At 41.6% G+C, this 7,012-nt stretch overlaps 1 long non-coding RNA gene across 1 annotated transcript in view; it reads left to right on the top strand.

The window, feature by feature from the left end:
- LOC118317831 overlaps positions 1–7,012 on the top strand; it is a 60,511-nt gene that overhangs the window by 41,494 nt on the left and 12,005 nt on the right. The gene's annotated exons all lie outside the window — the stretch shown is intronic.

The raw sequence follows: 7,012 nt of genomic DNA, 5'->3' as shown, positions 1-7,012 counted from the left end.
GTTACAGTAGAAGTGAAATTATGGGCAGAAAACACCAGAGAACCGTGTGCCCGATGTACGTTGGCTTATCTAGGGCCCATTACGTGTTATTTGCCTGCTACAGCAGCTTCATAGCAGGACAGTTTACCCCGCCGCTCTCTTTCGCTGTCTCAGCTGAACTCCATCCTCCATCCGGGGACAGTCACCTGCGAAGGGGGCAGATGGTCTCGCTTCCCCCACTGGGACTCGCTCACTCACGTGCAGAGGCGTTGCAAGCGCTTCACTTTTCCGCCTTTTTTTCCGTGAAGTGTGCACAATGCCGTTGAAGCCTGGTGTTTTATCAAGCATTGTTTAAAATTGAGTGGTATTTTTCATTCGTTAAGGTTGATCGTGTGCGGATAATCCTCTTCAATCAGCCACACATTTCAAATGAAAATGAACCAAGATTTGCACCAATTAGTGGGATTGTTGACCTACTTTGGCAAGACTATAGGAAGTAGGTTGCTGGTCAAGTCAGACAGTGCAGATGTGTTCCATCCGTTACACCAACAGCACAAGTTGAGAGCGGTACTCTCACACCCCCCTCCCCCTTCCGCAAATTCACCAGTCCCTCTTGGGACTGAACCCACCTTGCAGTCAAAAGTGTATTTCTCTAACCGTACCCACTTTCTGTTTCACATCAGAAGCTCTCTGATTTTATACTTTTATCTCTAAACTTCTGTCTTCGCCACCTTTTGTGAAGGTTTTCCATTGACATATCGCCTTATTCAGCAAATGTTTTTACTGATTTTACCATCTTATGTACAGTGTTAAGGATTGCCATGGCTGCAAGAACATGAGAGATTTTCTTCCACTGCAAACTTACAAACATAAATCAATATTTGTAGTAGTATCGGCCCTAATCACCTAAGATTAGTTAGTTATGTTCTAGTTAATTGTCACAGTGACACGTCAGAAAGTGTTGGTTTTTATTGTTTTTCTAAATTGCATGTACAGTATAGAGCACAGTGGAGAAATATTAGTTTATGGGGCAACTCTTACACGTCTTTCATATCTGCTTCTCATTGATTATCAAAGTTTTTCATGATCCTACAGAACCTCTTCCACCTGTCAGCTCAATTTCCTTCCGTCAGATGTTTTCATGAGATTTAATAAATCAAACAAAAACAAGATCAGATAGACTTATGATTGTGTTGCAAGCTTAGTTATTAAAAACCAGCCACCATGTTTACAATTCGTTTAGTCATCATTTAGGAAAGATGAATATACTTACATGCATCGCTGTACTGGTAAGTTAAGCACTGGTGCCCCTTTTAATTTATCTGGATGCTTGCAGTTAATATTAAATTAACACTCTTCACACTTACTTCCACTACATGTGTTCGGACATTATTCAGTTAAAAATAGCATCATGGGGTTGTTTTGATGTTTTTGGAAAAGTTGACCGCGTCCCCAGTTGCATCCCCTGTTTCAGAGACTGAGTTGCAACTCAGGCCAGCTCAGAGATACTCTATTTCAAAAACGTCCACTACTGTGCTCTTTCCATGAATATTTGGCCTTTTCCACTTCACTTCCTGTTGTTATTACTATCCGAAAATGTGTTCCCAAAAGAAGAAAAAAATCATTTAATATGCTGCTGTGGCCCCCTCTCTCTGTTTGTAAACGCTAATTACTCACTTTTACAAATGCAAGTCCGCGTGCTGATGTATGATATTATTTTTCCTGCATACGCAGTGGCCGATTTGCATTGCATGTCCTACATCTCAACGCCTCATTAATATTGCATGATCTTGTTAGTGTCTTCTACCTCTTCTTTACCCCTCAACACCCCGGCTGCAGGAGCTGCAGGGTACATCTGAGAGCCAACTTGCATCTCCCTGCTCTCACCAGACTTGCAGACACACGGGGTAGGCTCACATCCATCCGGGGATTATCCTCCACTGTCTCCCTTCCAAAACATCATTATATGGAGGTGTCAAAAGAACTGAGATTAGTTCTCTCTTCGTTCCTCTCTGCAGTGGGAAAAAATACATTAAATGTGTGATTTTCCCCCAAATAAGCCGAGGTTCAAAAAAATGTGTTGGTTCTTGACTGTTAATGGATAGGGACTGTACAACAGTGAGGCAGTGACAGAAGCGCAGGTTTCAAAAAGTATTTAAATAAATCGTTATCGACTGCGTTACAGGCCCTGTATTGCCTCCATCATTGTAGATGCTGGTACTTCTTCAAAATATATCAGAACATGATCAGGGCCTGTATATGTGCACTGAGCTGGCGTCCATACGTGGATCTTGTCCCTCATTACAGCCTGTTGTAAGGGCGGCAGCATCTATATGCTGCGGTAATGAAGACCCCACAGAGGCCAGGGGAAAGGGCTACAGTGGGTGGAGAGGAAACAGCTGGAGTGCTTTGGAAAGAAGGTCAATACTGTAAGTGGAATAATGAAAATAAGTAATTCTATCACTTGGAAAATATATATATTTTTTCTTATTGGTGAAATTGAACGAGACAAAACAAGCATGTGCAGACAAATAACAACATTAGCCAACAACAAGGGAAACAAAACATAGGGGTCATAGTGGTATACGATACAGATAGTTATTACTAAAGTATTAAATTGAATTAAAGAATTATTGGAAATGGGTGGGGGAGAAAATGAAGAGACAAAAGATAAAAGGCCACAGTGCTAATTATAGCTTTAATCAATAACAGTGACTACTGTGATGTTAATACTAATATAGTAAAAAAAAGAATATTAATAATCATAACGATAATAGTAGGGCTGCATGGTGGTGTAGTGGTTAGCACCTTTCTGTGTGGAGTTTGCATGTTCTCCCTGTGTATGCGTGGGTTCTCTCCGGGTTCTCCGGCTTCCTCCCACAGTCCAAAGACATGCAGAATGGGGTTAGGTTCATTGAAGACTCTAAATTTGCACGATAAATTGTCCCAGAAATGATTGACCATAACACCATTTTTTGAATCATGTGAGCTTGCAGTATAGGTCTATTGGTCGTTTGCGTGTGCTGAGAGAGAAATGTTATCCAAAGTTTAGACTTGAGTTTAGTCCCAGAAAAAAGAGCAATTTGAAGACATGGTCCCCATTTCGAAAAATTCTATGACATTATCTGACATTTTAGAGACCAAAAAAGTCATTGATTAGCTCAAGAACAGATGTAACATCAACAAAAAAACATGTAAACACAATGGCTATTATTGAGGTCAATAAAAAGGAGTGAGTTCATATTCATATCGTACGATAAGTCGATAACGTAATTATAGTGACAGGCCTATTCTCATGTTCCTTCTTCCTGATGTTTCAGTCACTCAGGATTGCCACATCTACAGCCACCGCCTTCTTCTGGTGTTTGTCGTCAACGCGATTTCTGGTTGGTTAGTCACCACCAGTTTGCCAGTCTGGATCTGGATTATACACTGAACAAAATTATAAACGCAATACTTTTGTTTTTGCCCCCATTTTTCATGGGGTGAACTCAAAGATCTAAGACTTTTTCTATGTACACAAAAGGCTTATTTCTCTCCAATATTGTTCACAAATCTGTCTAAATCTTAAGATGCTGATCAGACAGCATGATTATTGCACAGGTGTGCCTTACTTAGGCTGGCCACAATAAAAGGCCACTCTGAAATGTGCAGTTTTACTCTATTGGTGGGGTCCGGGGGGGGGGGGGGGGGGGGGGTCCGAAAACCAGTCAGTATCTGGTGTGACCACCATTTGCCTCACGCAGTGCAACACATCTCCTTCGCATAGAGTTGATCAGGTTGTTGATTGTGGCCTGTGGAATGTTGGTCCACTCCTCTTCAATGGCTGTGCGAAGTTGCTGGATATTGGCAGGACCTGGAACACGCTGTCGTATACGCCGATCCAGAGCATCCCAAACATGCTCAGTGGGTGACATGTCCGGTGAGTATGCTGGCCATGCAAGAACCGGGATGTTTTCAGCTTCCAGGAATTGTGTACAGATCCTTGCAACATTGCAGCCTTGCATTATCATGCTGCAACATGAGGTGATGATCGTGGATGAATGGCACAACAATGTGCCTCAGGATCTCGTCACGGTATCTCTGTGCATTCAAAATGCCATCAATGAAATGCACCTGTGTTCGTTGTCCGTAACATACGCCTGCCCATACCATAACCCCACCACCACCATGGGCCACTCGATCCACAACGTTGGCATCAGCAAACCGCTCACCCACACGACGCCATACACGCTGTCTGCAATCTGCCCTGTACAGTGAAAACCGGGATTCATCCGTGAAGAGAACACCTCTCCAAAGTGCCAGACGCCATCGAATGTGAGCATCTGCCCACTCAAGTCGGTCACGACGACGAACTGCAGTCAGGTCGAGACCCCGATGAGGACGACGAGCATGCAGATGAGCTTCCCTGAGACGGTTTCTGACAGTTTGTGCAGAAATTCTTTGGCTATGCAAACCGATTGTTGCAGCAGCTGTCCGGGTGGCTGGTCTCAGACGATCTTGGAGGTGAAGATGCTGGATATGGAGGTCCTGGGCTGGTGTGGTTACACGTGGTCTGCGGTTGTGAGGCCGGTTGGATGTACTGCCAAAATTCTCTGAAACGCCTTTGGAGACAGCTTATGGTAGAGAAATAATCATGCTGTCTAATCAGCATCTTGATATGCCACCCCTGTGAGGTGGATGGATTATCCTGTGCGCTAACACAGATTTAGACAGATTTGTGAACAATATTTGAGAGAAATGTGTACATAGAAAAAGTCTTAGATCTTTGAGTTCAGCTCATGAAATATGGGGGGAAAAAACGAAAGTGTTATAATTTTGTTCAGTGTATTTATATACATACTACAGATATATTTTGGGTCACTATTTTTTATGGATGTACCAAGCATACATAGAAAGATGTTGTCCCCATCTTAGTAAGGACTACAAGGCAGTGATTAGTGGAAGGCTTCTCCAACCGGTAGAACAGCGGACAACACCAAAAACAAATTAAAGAAGTCTACAGTAATCTCAACAATGACAACTGTGGCAGTCTACAAACTAGCATCTTGAAATAGGGCCCTATATTCTGCAGACGTAGTATCAAGCATAATTTACTGTCTTTTTAAAGGTGAGTTTGGGATTCAGACAGTGTATCTCCGATGTCCCTGGACAGGTACGGACTCACACCGCACGCACACAGGCCGTCTGCATGCTTAGGTTTCATTCTAGCAGGACAGAGAACAAAGACCTTTTGTTCCATATTGAAGAGATGTTCATCAGAAAAGATGTTTTCACTGGCTCTAGGTGTGAAATGTGAGGCTGCCCCCGTAAGCTCCTGGATATGGCAAATGTAGATCTGAACAGACATCTTTTAAAAAAAAAAAAACCTCACTGGGTGACTTATATTCGAGGTTAGCAATCAGATCTGTCCCAGGTAATGTTTAAAAATTGCTCTGAAAGCACAATAATTTGTGTTGTAAATATGAGTGCCTGATTCAAATGATAAGTTGAGTCCGCTCAAGGAGAGCGCAGCAAACGGGGCATTACCTTCTCTGTGAGTGTGTATTTAAATGTGGGGGGAGAATTCTGAGAACTCTTTGGAGATTGAATTTTGTTAATTGCCATCATCCATCAGGCATAACATTCATAAATGGAATAGCCATTGGACATTTAAGATAATGCTCGAGCCGTATGATGGATCACAGTGTTGGTGTTCGTGTTCAATCTGGTTAATGTCTGAGATAATAATTTAGCTTTAATCTGTCTCATTTTGTATATTTGAAATCACTTATTTCCCTTGAGGCAATCAAGGGTTCTTGTGGTCCTCGAATAATAGTAAATATACGTATAAGTACATAATCTAACCACTAAAATACATTTTCTGTACTTTGTTAGTTGTTGTAACAATTGCATCTTCATATTTTTGGGGTGCATTATTTAAAGTACTAGTTAGTACTATTTTACAGGTCTAGTCTGGATTTATCTTAACCTCTACATATAACAAATACAGTATATGACGATTATTCTTTAACAAAAATGGGAAGCCATGAAAACGCAGTATGGGTCTGTGAATCTGCCGTCATTAGTTAAGTAATTAGTAAATAGTAGTTTGTTCTCTCAAGTACATTTCTGAGGTACTTCATTTTATGATATTTTACACTAATATAAAATAGTTGGCTACATGATTTAATAACATAGATAAGATTAGCTCCTATCCTGCCAGTGTCACCAGCTTCACCATTAATGTCTCGCTTACACATACTATACCTATCTGTATTTACAGTCAGTATTCTGACTATATATTCTTTATAATTTAAGAGGAACATATTCTAGTTACGTTGCTTTAGAAGAACATCAAAATTGTAGAAGTACATCAATTACAATGAATATTGTATGAAAATTGTTGTACACTAATATTAGTGATCCCCTCTACACATGTTTAAAAACATATAAACGTAAACTTGATGTATTTGTGTGGTTGAAGATGTGGGGTGTATGTATATTAGGTCTGCAAGTGGTCATTTGTCCTCTCGGTACCCTGCTGTAGTAACAAGCTATGAACAACAATGGAGGTGAACATCATGTGGTCGAGAGGATCAGAGTTCGCTGTCGGTGGATTACGTAGGGGTCGTTCGTCGGGGCCCAGGTGGTCCACTCCTCTGCCTTTTTTCCTGAGGTATATTTAATAAAAGTCGAGAAATAATTGCATAAAATCTAACTCGACTTTGTTCCGCCAAAGAATTTGGAGCGAAAAAATTGCACAATGCTTAGGTCACCGACTGTTTGGATTCAACACCTTGTGTGTGGGTGGAGTAAATAATCTTGCCGGACAGGCAGCTGAATCCACTAAAGCGTGATGCACAGAACTAGAAACATTTACTAGCGGACTGGTAGTCGTTCCCTGCCTTTAATTCCCAGACATCGTCGGACCAATAGCTCCTGTGCAGTTGCGCTACATTGAACGCTGGCCCTTCATCATGATGCCACGATACTAACTAGTTGGACTTGAGTGAATTGACTAGCTGGCTAACTTTACACCCATCCATCCGAC

The sequence above is a fragment of the Scophthalmus maximus genome, chromosome 13 (genome assembly GCF_022379125.1).
Source record: "Scophthalmus maximus strain ysfricsl-2021 chromosome 13, ASM2237912v1, whole genome shotgun sequence".
Taxonomy (NCBI): Eukaryota; Metazoa; Chordata; class Actinopteri; order Pleuronectiformes; family Scophthalmidae; genus Scophthalmus; species Scophthalmus maximus.
The sequence above is the reverse complement of the archived record's forward strand: the minus strand, read 5'-3'. Positions and strand labels throughout refer to the sequence as shown.